Source organism: Rhipicephalus sanguineus, chromosome 4, assembly GCF_013339695.2.
Source record: "Rhipicephalus sanguineus isolate Rsan-2018 chromosome 4, BIME_Rsan_1.4, whole genome shotgun sequence".
Lineage (NCBI taxonomy): Eukaryota > Metazoa > Arthropoda > Arachnida > Ixodida > Ixodidae > Rhipicephalus > Rhipicephalus sanguineus.
In genome coordinates, this window is record NC_051179.1 from 158,499,039 (window position 1) to 158,508,833 (window position 9,795).

Below are 9,795 nucleotides of genomic sequence, written 5' to 3' on the forward strand. Positions count from 1 at the left end.
AACATCTCCGAAACTGAACTTCTTGAAGGATGGAAACAACAAAACGTCGTCAATGTACAAAGAATTAAAATAAGAAGGGACAACCAAGAGAAGGTAACCAAGCACCTAATACTAACATTCGGATCGAGCGAGCTTCCAGAAACCATAGAAACAGGCTGCACAAAACTGAGAGTCCGTCCATACATTCCAAACCCACGAAGATGTTTTAACTGTCAAAGGTACGGCCATAGCTCTCTAACCTGCAAAGGACAACCCACTTGTGCCAGGTGTGCCTCTAAAGACCACATGTCAGACAAATGTGAGGCTGCAGCTCACTGTGTGAACTGCGGTGATGACCACCCAGCGTACTCACGGTCCTGTGCTGTGTGGAAGAAAGAAAAAGACATTATTTCATTGAAAGTGAGAGAAAATATTTCTTTTAGGGAAGCCAGAAAGAGATGCTCACCATTCCATGGCACGACTTATGCCGATGCGGCGCGTCAGGGGGCAGCGTCGCACCGGCCTCCGCCACTTGCCCTGCCCGCGCTGAGCGGACCATCGGCTGTGGCACCTGCCCCCAAGGCGGCAGTAGCTCAGGCTACTCCGCCAACTCACGAACAGAGCCCGGCGACTCCAGGGTCATCGGGTCTCAAGGCCTCGTCTCACCAGGCGAGGCCCGAAAACCGAACTGCCAGCTCGCGGATGCGGGCATCCAGTGCCTCGCAAGAGGCAATGGACACGACGTCGGCACCTCAGGTGCCTAAAGAACGGCGCGGTTCTTCCGACCGTGCCAAGAAAACAAAACAACTCATCAGGGGGCCGGACGGCGGTCCTGCCTCTTGAAAGAGAAGACAATGCACGTGAACACTCACCACTTTCTTACAGTACACACAGCACCATTTCATATTTAATATGGAGCCACATATAATACAATGGAACATAAGAGGCCTTCTTAAAAACCTCGATGATATACAGGAACTTATCCACAACCTTAGTCCAAAAGTGCTGTGTGTACAGGAGACACACTTAAAATCTAAGCACACTAATTTTCTCCGCCCTTACGCCATTTTCCGAAAGGACCGCGATGATGCTGCGGCGTCATCAGGTGGCGTAGCCATTATAGTAGACAGAAGTGCACAACTAGAGCTTCAAACAACCCTTGAGGCAGTTGCCATCCGAGCCGTTCTTTTAAATAAACTAATTACCATTTGCTCACTCTACATACCACCACACTTTCCGCTCCACAAACAGGACCTAGAATTATTAATCGGTGAGCTACCAGAGCCCTATTTGATTCTTGGGGACTTTAATGCACACAATGTCCTGTGGGGCGACTCTCGCTGTGACGCCTGAGGACGTGTTATTGAACAGCTTCTTTTCACCTCTAAATTATGTCTTTTGAACACGAATGAGCCCACGTATTTTAGCCTCGCAAACAAATCATACTCCGCCATAGACCTTAGCATTTCATCGCCCTCGCTTTTAACCTATTTTAAATGGAATGTTTTTAAAAACCCTTACGGAAGTGACCATTTCCCGATCATCCTGAGTGCACCAACTGAAAACGAACCTATTCCGCAGGCGCCTCGGTGGAAGGCTGACTCAGCCGATTGGGAATTTTACCAAACCCTGACGCACCTGTCATGGGCTGACATATCTGCTCTAAGCATAGAAGACGCCGTAAAGTACTTTACAGCTTTTTTAGTTGATGCCGCTTCCAAGTGTGTTCCTGAAGCGAGCGGTGCAGGATCAAGACGCCGGGTTCCTTGGTGGAACGATGAATGCAGAAAAGCGCGACGAAAGCAAAACAAAGCATGGGGTATGCTACGCGAATCTCCAACAGCAGAAAACCTCGAACACTTCAAGCTTGTCAAATCACAGGGAAGGAGAACGCGCCGACAAGCACGGCGAGAGAGTTGGGCAAAATTTATAACAAGTATCAACTCCTACACAGACGAGGGGAAAGTATGGAACAAGGTAAAAAGAGTTAAAGGCCAACAAACATGCTCACTGCCCCTGGTAAACACCCAAGGAGAAAGCTTGGAAGACCAAGCTAATTTTCTGGGCGCACACTTCCAACACATATCCTGTTCATCACACTACTCTGATACATTCCAAAGGTACAAAGCACAAATGGAACAACAAAAGTTAGAACGAAAATGTACAAAAAACGAAGCATATAATCAAGCATTCTGCTTAGCAGAACTTCTGGCATCACTAAACAGCTGCACTAAGTCTGCTCCTGGTTCCGATCGAGTCATATATGAGATGCTGAAACACCTGCCCTCCGAAACACAGAAAACCCTCCTTTCCTTATACAATGTTATATGGACCTCTGGAGAGATGCCCTCTACCTGGAAGGAGGCCATAGTCATTCCAATCCTAAAACAGGGAAAGGATCCATCCTGTGTTTCCAGCTACCGACCTATAGCATTAACAAGTTGCCTATGCAAAGTGTTTGAGAAAATGATTAACTGCCGCTTAACACATTTCTTAGAATCAAACAAGCTGCTTGATCCATATCAGTGCGGCTTCCGAGAAGGTCGATCCACCACTGACCACCTCGTACGTATTGAGTCACAAATTCGCGAGGCTTTCGTCCACAGACAATTCTTTCTCTCAGTATTCCTCGACATGGAAAGGGCATATGACACGACGTGGCGCTTTGGAATACTGAGAGACCTCTCACACTTAGGCATACGTGGCCGGATGTTAAATATAATCGAAAGTTATTTGTCGAACCGCACATTCCGTGTTCGTGTGGGCAATGCGCTGTCACGACCGTTCGTGCAGGAAACGGGCGTACCACAAGGTGGTGTGCTTAGCTGTACGCTTTTCATTATAAAAATGAACTCGTTGCATCTTTCCATCCCACGAACCATGTTTTATTGTACATATGTGGACGATATCCAGATAGCATTCAGATCATGCAATTTAGCGATTTGTGAGCGGCAGGTCCAGCTTGGGCTGAACAAGGTGTCGAAATGGGCAGATGAGAACGGATTACCTTTAAGGCCCCCCGGCAGAGGTAACACACCCCTTTGGCCCCGGCTTCACGTAGACGGCACCCCTGGGCTGACCCACCCAGGGGAAATCGGCAGTCGCCTTTTCCTGTCTCTCTCCCCTCATCTTCGTCTTTCTCTCTCACTTTAAATCTTTCCTGTCTACTCCTCCCTTCTCGTTACTTCCGATTTTTCCTGGCGGCAAGGGTTAACCTTGTGTAGTTACTCTCGCTTGAGTAGTTATATTAGGTTATAGCGGCACTGTACGGCTGGCGTCTGTAGCCTTATACATCTAAGTGCTTCAGCGTCCCCTAGTTGGACTCCATGGTGGGTGGCCGCCATTGCTGCCGAAACAAACAAAACTATCATGGGAACACCCTCATTTCCCCGCCTACTTGATCGTCTCCCTCAGAAGAGGGTACGCACCGAAGAACTAACAAGTTTCAACCGACCGAGAACCTCCTATCCGAAATTCCACGTAATCCATAGTGAAGCTACAGACAAACAAGCTAGATCGATCTCCCCATTTGTTGTGGCAAAGTCTCTGACCGAAGTCTTTGGGCCAGGCTACAAGGTAACTAAAATGGCTAGCGGTGACCTTCTGCTTGAGCTCCCTGAAAAGCACCACTACGACAAACTTGGTGGTCTAGCAACCTTTGGCAACATCCCAATATCTGTTTCACCTCACCGATCAATGAATACCACACGCGGAGTCGTCTCAGAAGTAGATCTCCTTCAATTATCGGAACAAGAACTTCTAGAAGGGTGGAAAGACCAAAATGTCACCGATGTGAAACGAATCATAATCAGACGCGACAACAAAGAAATAGCGACGAAGCATCTCATACTAACCTTCGAATCCAGCGATCTACCACAAACCATTGAAACAGGATACATAAAACTAGCCGTCCGCCCGTACATCCCAAATCCGAGGCGATGCTTCAAATGCCAGCGATTCGGCCATGGTTCGCAGAGCTGCCGTGGTCAAGAAACTTGCGCAAGATGTGGAGGCCAAGGCCATCCCTCTGAAAACTGTACAAGCACACCCCACTGCGTCAATTGTGACGGCGATCATGCAGCCTACTCGCGATCGTGTCCAAACTGGAAAAGAGAGAAAGACATAATCACCCTCAAGGTAAAAGGAAACATTTCTTTCCGTGAAGCACGTAAGAGGTGCTCACCTTTTCACACCACACCTTACGCTGATGCGGCGCGCCGGGGGGCCGCGTCGCATCGGCCGCCGCCACTCCTTCGGTCTGCGCAGAGCGACCGGTCGGCTGTGGCACCTGCCCCCAAGGCGGCAGTAGTTAAGTCTACACCGCCAACTCGCGAACAGGGACCGGCGACTCCAGGGCCGTCGGGTCTCAAGGCCTCGTCTCACCAGGCGAGGCCCGAAACTCGAGCCACTAGCCCGACCGTGCGGGCATCCAGTGCCTCCGAGGAGGCAATGGACACGGTATCGGCACCACTGGTGCCGAAACACCGGCGCAGTTCTCTGGACCGCGCCAAGAAAACAAAAAAGCCAATTACGGGGCCGGACGACCGTCCTGCCTCCTGAAACAGTATTTCACTTGAACACTCCACAGTTCCTTATTGTGCACACAGCACCGTTGTATGATTAATATGTACACACAAATATTACAGTGGAACATCCGAGGCCTTCTTCGAAACCTCGATGACATTCAAGTACTCCTTCACGAACTCAATCCAAAAGTGCTGTGTGTGCAAGAAACACATTTAAAAGCACAACACACAAACTTTCTACGAAACTACCTCATTTTTCGAAAGGACCGAGATGATGCCACGGTATCATCCGGCGGTGTAGCCATTATAGTCAACCAATCAGTAGCATGTACACATCTATCACTACAGACGTCCCTGGAAGCAGTGGCTGTTCGAGCAGTTCTTCTAGATAAACTCATCACCATTTGCTCTCTATACATACCGCCACAATACCACCTACAAAAACAAGAATTTCAGTCTTTAATAAATGAACTCCCAGAACCTTACCTGGTCCTTGGGGACTTTAATGCACATAGCAGTCTATGGGGTGACTCTCGCTGCGATGCGCGAGGTCGTCTGATTGAACAGTTCCTCTTCACGTCCGGTGCGTGTCTGTTGAATCAGAAAGAGCCAACATATTATAACCTCGCCAACAATACCTACTCGTCCATAGATCTTACCATTACATCTCCATCACTTCTACCTCTATTCGAATGGAAAGTCGGTAATAATCCTTATGGAAGCGACCACTTTCCAATAGTTCTGAGCTCACCAATAATGTATGATTGTCCCCCACAGGTTCCCAAATGGCATATTGACAAAGCCGATTGGGAAGAGTTTCGTAAAGTTACTCGCTTAAATTGGACTGATATGTGTGGTTTAAGCATAGATGCAGCCGTAGAGTACTTTACAGCTTTTCTCACGGATGCTGCAACTAAGTGCATCCCACAAACAAGTGGACTGCCCGGGAAACGACGTGTCCCGTGGTGGAACACTGAGTGTCGAAATGCACGGAAAAAACAAAACAAAGCATGGAGGTTGCTTAGGGACTCTCCGACAGCCGAGAATCTTGACAGTTTCAAGAACATAAAGTCCCAAGGTAGGAGAACGCGCCGACAGGCCAGAAGGGAAAGTTGGCAGAAGTTTTTATCGGGCATTAATTCATATACACAGGAGGCCAAAGTCTGGAACATGGTTAGCAGGGTAGCAGGCCGACAAGCACATTCACTTCCTCTAGTAAACACACAAGGCGACAGCTTGGAAGACCAGGCGAACTTCCTAGGTGTACACTTCGAACAGGTGTCGAGCTCGTCGCACTATAGTGAAGCTTTCCAAAGATACAAAACAAGAATAGAAAAACAGAAATTAGAGCGCAAGTCCACAAAACACGAAGCATACAATGAACCTTTCTGCATTGCTGAGCTACAAGCATCGCTTAACTGCTGCAATAACTCCGCCCCAGGCTCCGACCGTGTTGTATATGAAATGTTGAAACACCTGCCATCTGAAACTCAAAAAGCCCTCCTCTCGCTGTATAATGCTGTTTGGTCTTCCGGCGAGATCCCCTCGGCCTGGAAGGAAGCCATTATTATTCCGATTTTAAAACAGGGCAAGGACCCATCCTCCGTTACGAGCTACAGGCCCATTGCACTAACAAGCTGCCTGTGTAAACTTTTTGAAAAGATGATAAACCGCCGACTTATACATTTCCTCGAAGCAAACAAATCACTCGACCCATACCAGTGCGGTTTTCGAGAGGGTAGATCTACCTCTGACCACCTTATCCGTATCGAGGCACAAATTCGCGACGCTTTTGTCCACAAGCAATTCTTTCTTTCGGTGTTCCTCGATATGGAAAAGGCTTACGACACCACATGGCGCTTTGGCATACTGCGAGACCTCTCACACTTAGGTGTCCGAGGAAAGATGCTGACCATAATCGAAAGCTATTTGTCCAATCGCACATTCCGTGTTCGAGTGGGTAACGTCTTGTCCAGAATATTTGTCCAGGAAACTGGAGTGCCGCAAGGTGGTGTCCTGAGTTGCACACTTTTTATTATAAAAATGAATTCGCTACGTCTGTACATTCCACGGAACATGTTTTATTGCACATATGTGGACGACGTGCAGATCGGTTATAAGTCGTGCAACCTTTCAATGTGTGAGCGGCAGGTCCAGCTGGGCTTGAACAAGGTCTCTAAATGGGCAGACGAGAATGGGTTTACGCTGAATGCACAAAAAAGCACTTGCGTCCTATTCTCCAGAAAAAGAGGCTTTCATCCCGATCCAGACATTGACCTACATGGTCAGCGTCTGTTGGTAAAAACAGAGCACAAGTTCCTAGGGCTAATTCTAGACACAAAACTTACGTTCATACCGCACATTAAGTACATAAAAAACAAGTGCATTAAAACCATGAATATTCTAAAAGTGTTGTCACGCACCACGTGGGGTAGTGACAGGAAGTGCCTGATGAACCTTTATAAAAGCCTTGTACGCACGCGCCTAGATTATGGGGCGATAATATATCAGTCTGCGACACCAAGCGCCTTGAAGATGCTTGACCCTGTCCACCACTTGGGCATTCGTCTTTCTACGGGTGCTTTTCGCACCAGCCCCGTGGAAAGCCTCTACGTCGAATCGAACGAGTGGTCGCTCCACCTGCAGCGATCCTACATGTCGTTTGTATACTATCTCAAAGTGAACGCAGACAAAGAACACCCCTCACACCCCACAATAAATGATTTATCTAGTTCTGCCCTTTTCGACCACCGTCCTTCGGTGCGACAGCCCTACTCACTTCGTGTGAGGGGCTTGGCTGAGGAAACGGGTGTGCCACTTTTCGAACACTGTCTATTGGCTCCTGCTGCACAACTACCGCCGTGGCGGTGGCACCTTATAGACTGCGACCTTTCTTTCATGGAAGTAACGAAACACGCGCCTATTGCACATATCCGTACATACTTCCTTGAACTACAACACAAATACACTTGTGCAGAATTCTTTACGGACGCCTCAAAGTCCAATACTTCTGTGTCTTACGCAGCCGTTGGGCCATCCTTTACAGATTCCGGTATTCTACACCCAGAATCAAGTATCTTCACAGCAGAAGCTTACGCGATACTTGCGGCCGTTAAACACATCCAACAATTAAAACTACAAAAGGCAGTGATTTACACAGATTCTCTAAGCGTGGTAAAAGCTTTAAAAAGTCTGAAAAGACACAAAAACCCCGTCTTTGTCTCGCTGTATTCTCTTTTAAGCACGATCTACGCACTCGAACAACATGTCGTAGTGTGCTGGGTGCCAGGGCACCGCGAGATACAAGGCAACGTGTTGGCGGACCAGCTAGCAGCATCCGCCCACGAAAACAGTCACAATACATCCTTAGCTATTCCCCCACTAGACCTAAAACACGTCCTGAAAAGAAAGCTCAGAGTCTTTTGGCAAACCACATGGGATATGCATACACGAAATAAGCTACACGTTGTCAAACCGCATCTGGGTAATTGGCCGCCAGTATCAAAATCACGCCACACAGAAGTTACACTCTGCAGACTTAGGATCGGTCACACATACAGTACACACACACACCTTCTGTCCGGTGGCGAGCCACCTTTGTGTGATAGATGTGGTCAGCCACTCACGGTCCTTCACGTCCTCATCCAGTGCAAGGAACTCGATGCTATCAGAAAAAAGCACTTCTCATTGCCCTACCGACAGCAATTTCCACTTCACCCTTCAATGTTCATCGGTAGGGACCCGCTTTTTACATATCAGTCACTGTCTGCTTTTTTAAACGATGTACCCAGTTTTCATGTCATATATCAAGGTGATCCGTAGCACGGCCTCTAAAGAGAGGTCGCTGCTGTGGTGAATACGTTAAAGACAGCACTTGCCTCGCGGCCCTTGGACTCAAGGGCATTGACGAGGCATTCGTGCTAATGTCATATCTTCATAGTTTTATTCTTGCGACCACTTGTCATTCAGTCCACTACACATATTTCACGTCACCCTCATGATTTTAATATATATATATCTGTTTTACCCGCCTTTAGCGCGAGGAATTTTAGGCCCCTTTACAGCTACTTACCGCAACCATTGCTCACATCCTTTGTCTCATGAACTGGCGCTCTTTGGCCATCAATTGGCCCTTGCGCCATTAAACACCACATATCATCATCAGATGAGAACGGATTCCGGTTAAATCCACAAAAGAGCACATGTGTTCTCTTCTCTAGAAATAGAGGCCTCCACCCGAATCCCGAAATTGACCTGCATGGTCAACGGCTACCTGTAGAGGCGGAGCATAAATTTCTAGGATTAATACTCGACTACAAGCTCACATTTATACCACACATCAAGTATATAAAAAACAAATGTATAAAAACAATGAATATCCTAAAACTACTGTCACGCACTGCGTGGGGTAGTGACAGGAAGTGCCTGATGAATCTCTATAGAAGCCTCATCCGCACGCGCCTTGATTACGGGGCCGTTGTTTATCACTCCGCGACACCAAGCGCATTGAAGATGCTTGATCCTGTCCACCACCAGGGCATTCGCCTTTCGACGGGTGCTTTTCGGACAAGCCCGGTAGAAAGCCTGTATGTGGAATCCAATGAGTGGTCACTCCACTTGCAGAGATCCTACATGACTTTCGCATATTTTCTCAAGGTGAACGCGAACAACGAACACCCCTCACACTCCACTATCAATGACCTGTCCAGTTGTGCCCTCTTTAAGAATCGTCCGGCGGTGAGACATCCCTACTCACTTCGTGTGAGGGGCCTGGCTGAGGAAATTGATGTGCCACTTCTTGAACACCGTCTGATGGCTCCCGCTGTGCATCTCCCGCCGGGGCAGTGGCAGGTTCTAGATTGTGATACATCCTTCGAGGAAGTTACAAAGCACGCACCTATCGCACATATCCGTACGTACTTCCTCGAACTGCAGCACAAGTACACTTGTCCGGAATTTTTCGCCGATGCTTCGAAGTCTCACAGTGGTGTGTCCTATGCAGCGGTCGGCCCATCGTTTTCGGATGCCGGCGCTCTGCACCCGAATACAAGTATCTTTACAGCTGAGGCTTATGCGATATGTGTGGCTGTTAAACGCATTAAACATTTAAAACTACAAAATGCAGTTATATACACGGACTCCCTAAGCGTCGTAAAGGCTTTGAAAACATTGAAAAGACATAAAAATCCTGTCCTAGTCTCACTTTTCTCACTGTTATGCACTGTCTATGCACTCGGACAGCACGTCGTGGTGTGCTGGGTGCCAGGGCACCGCGAGATTCAAGGAAACG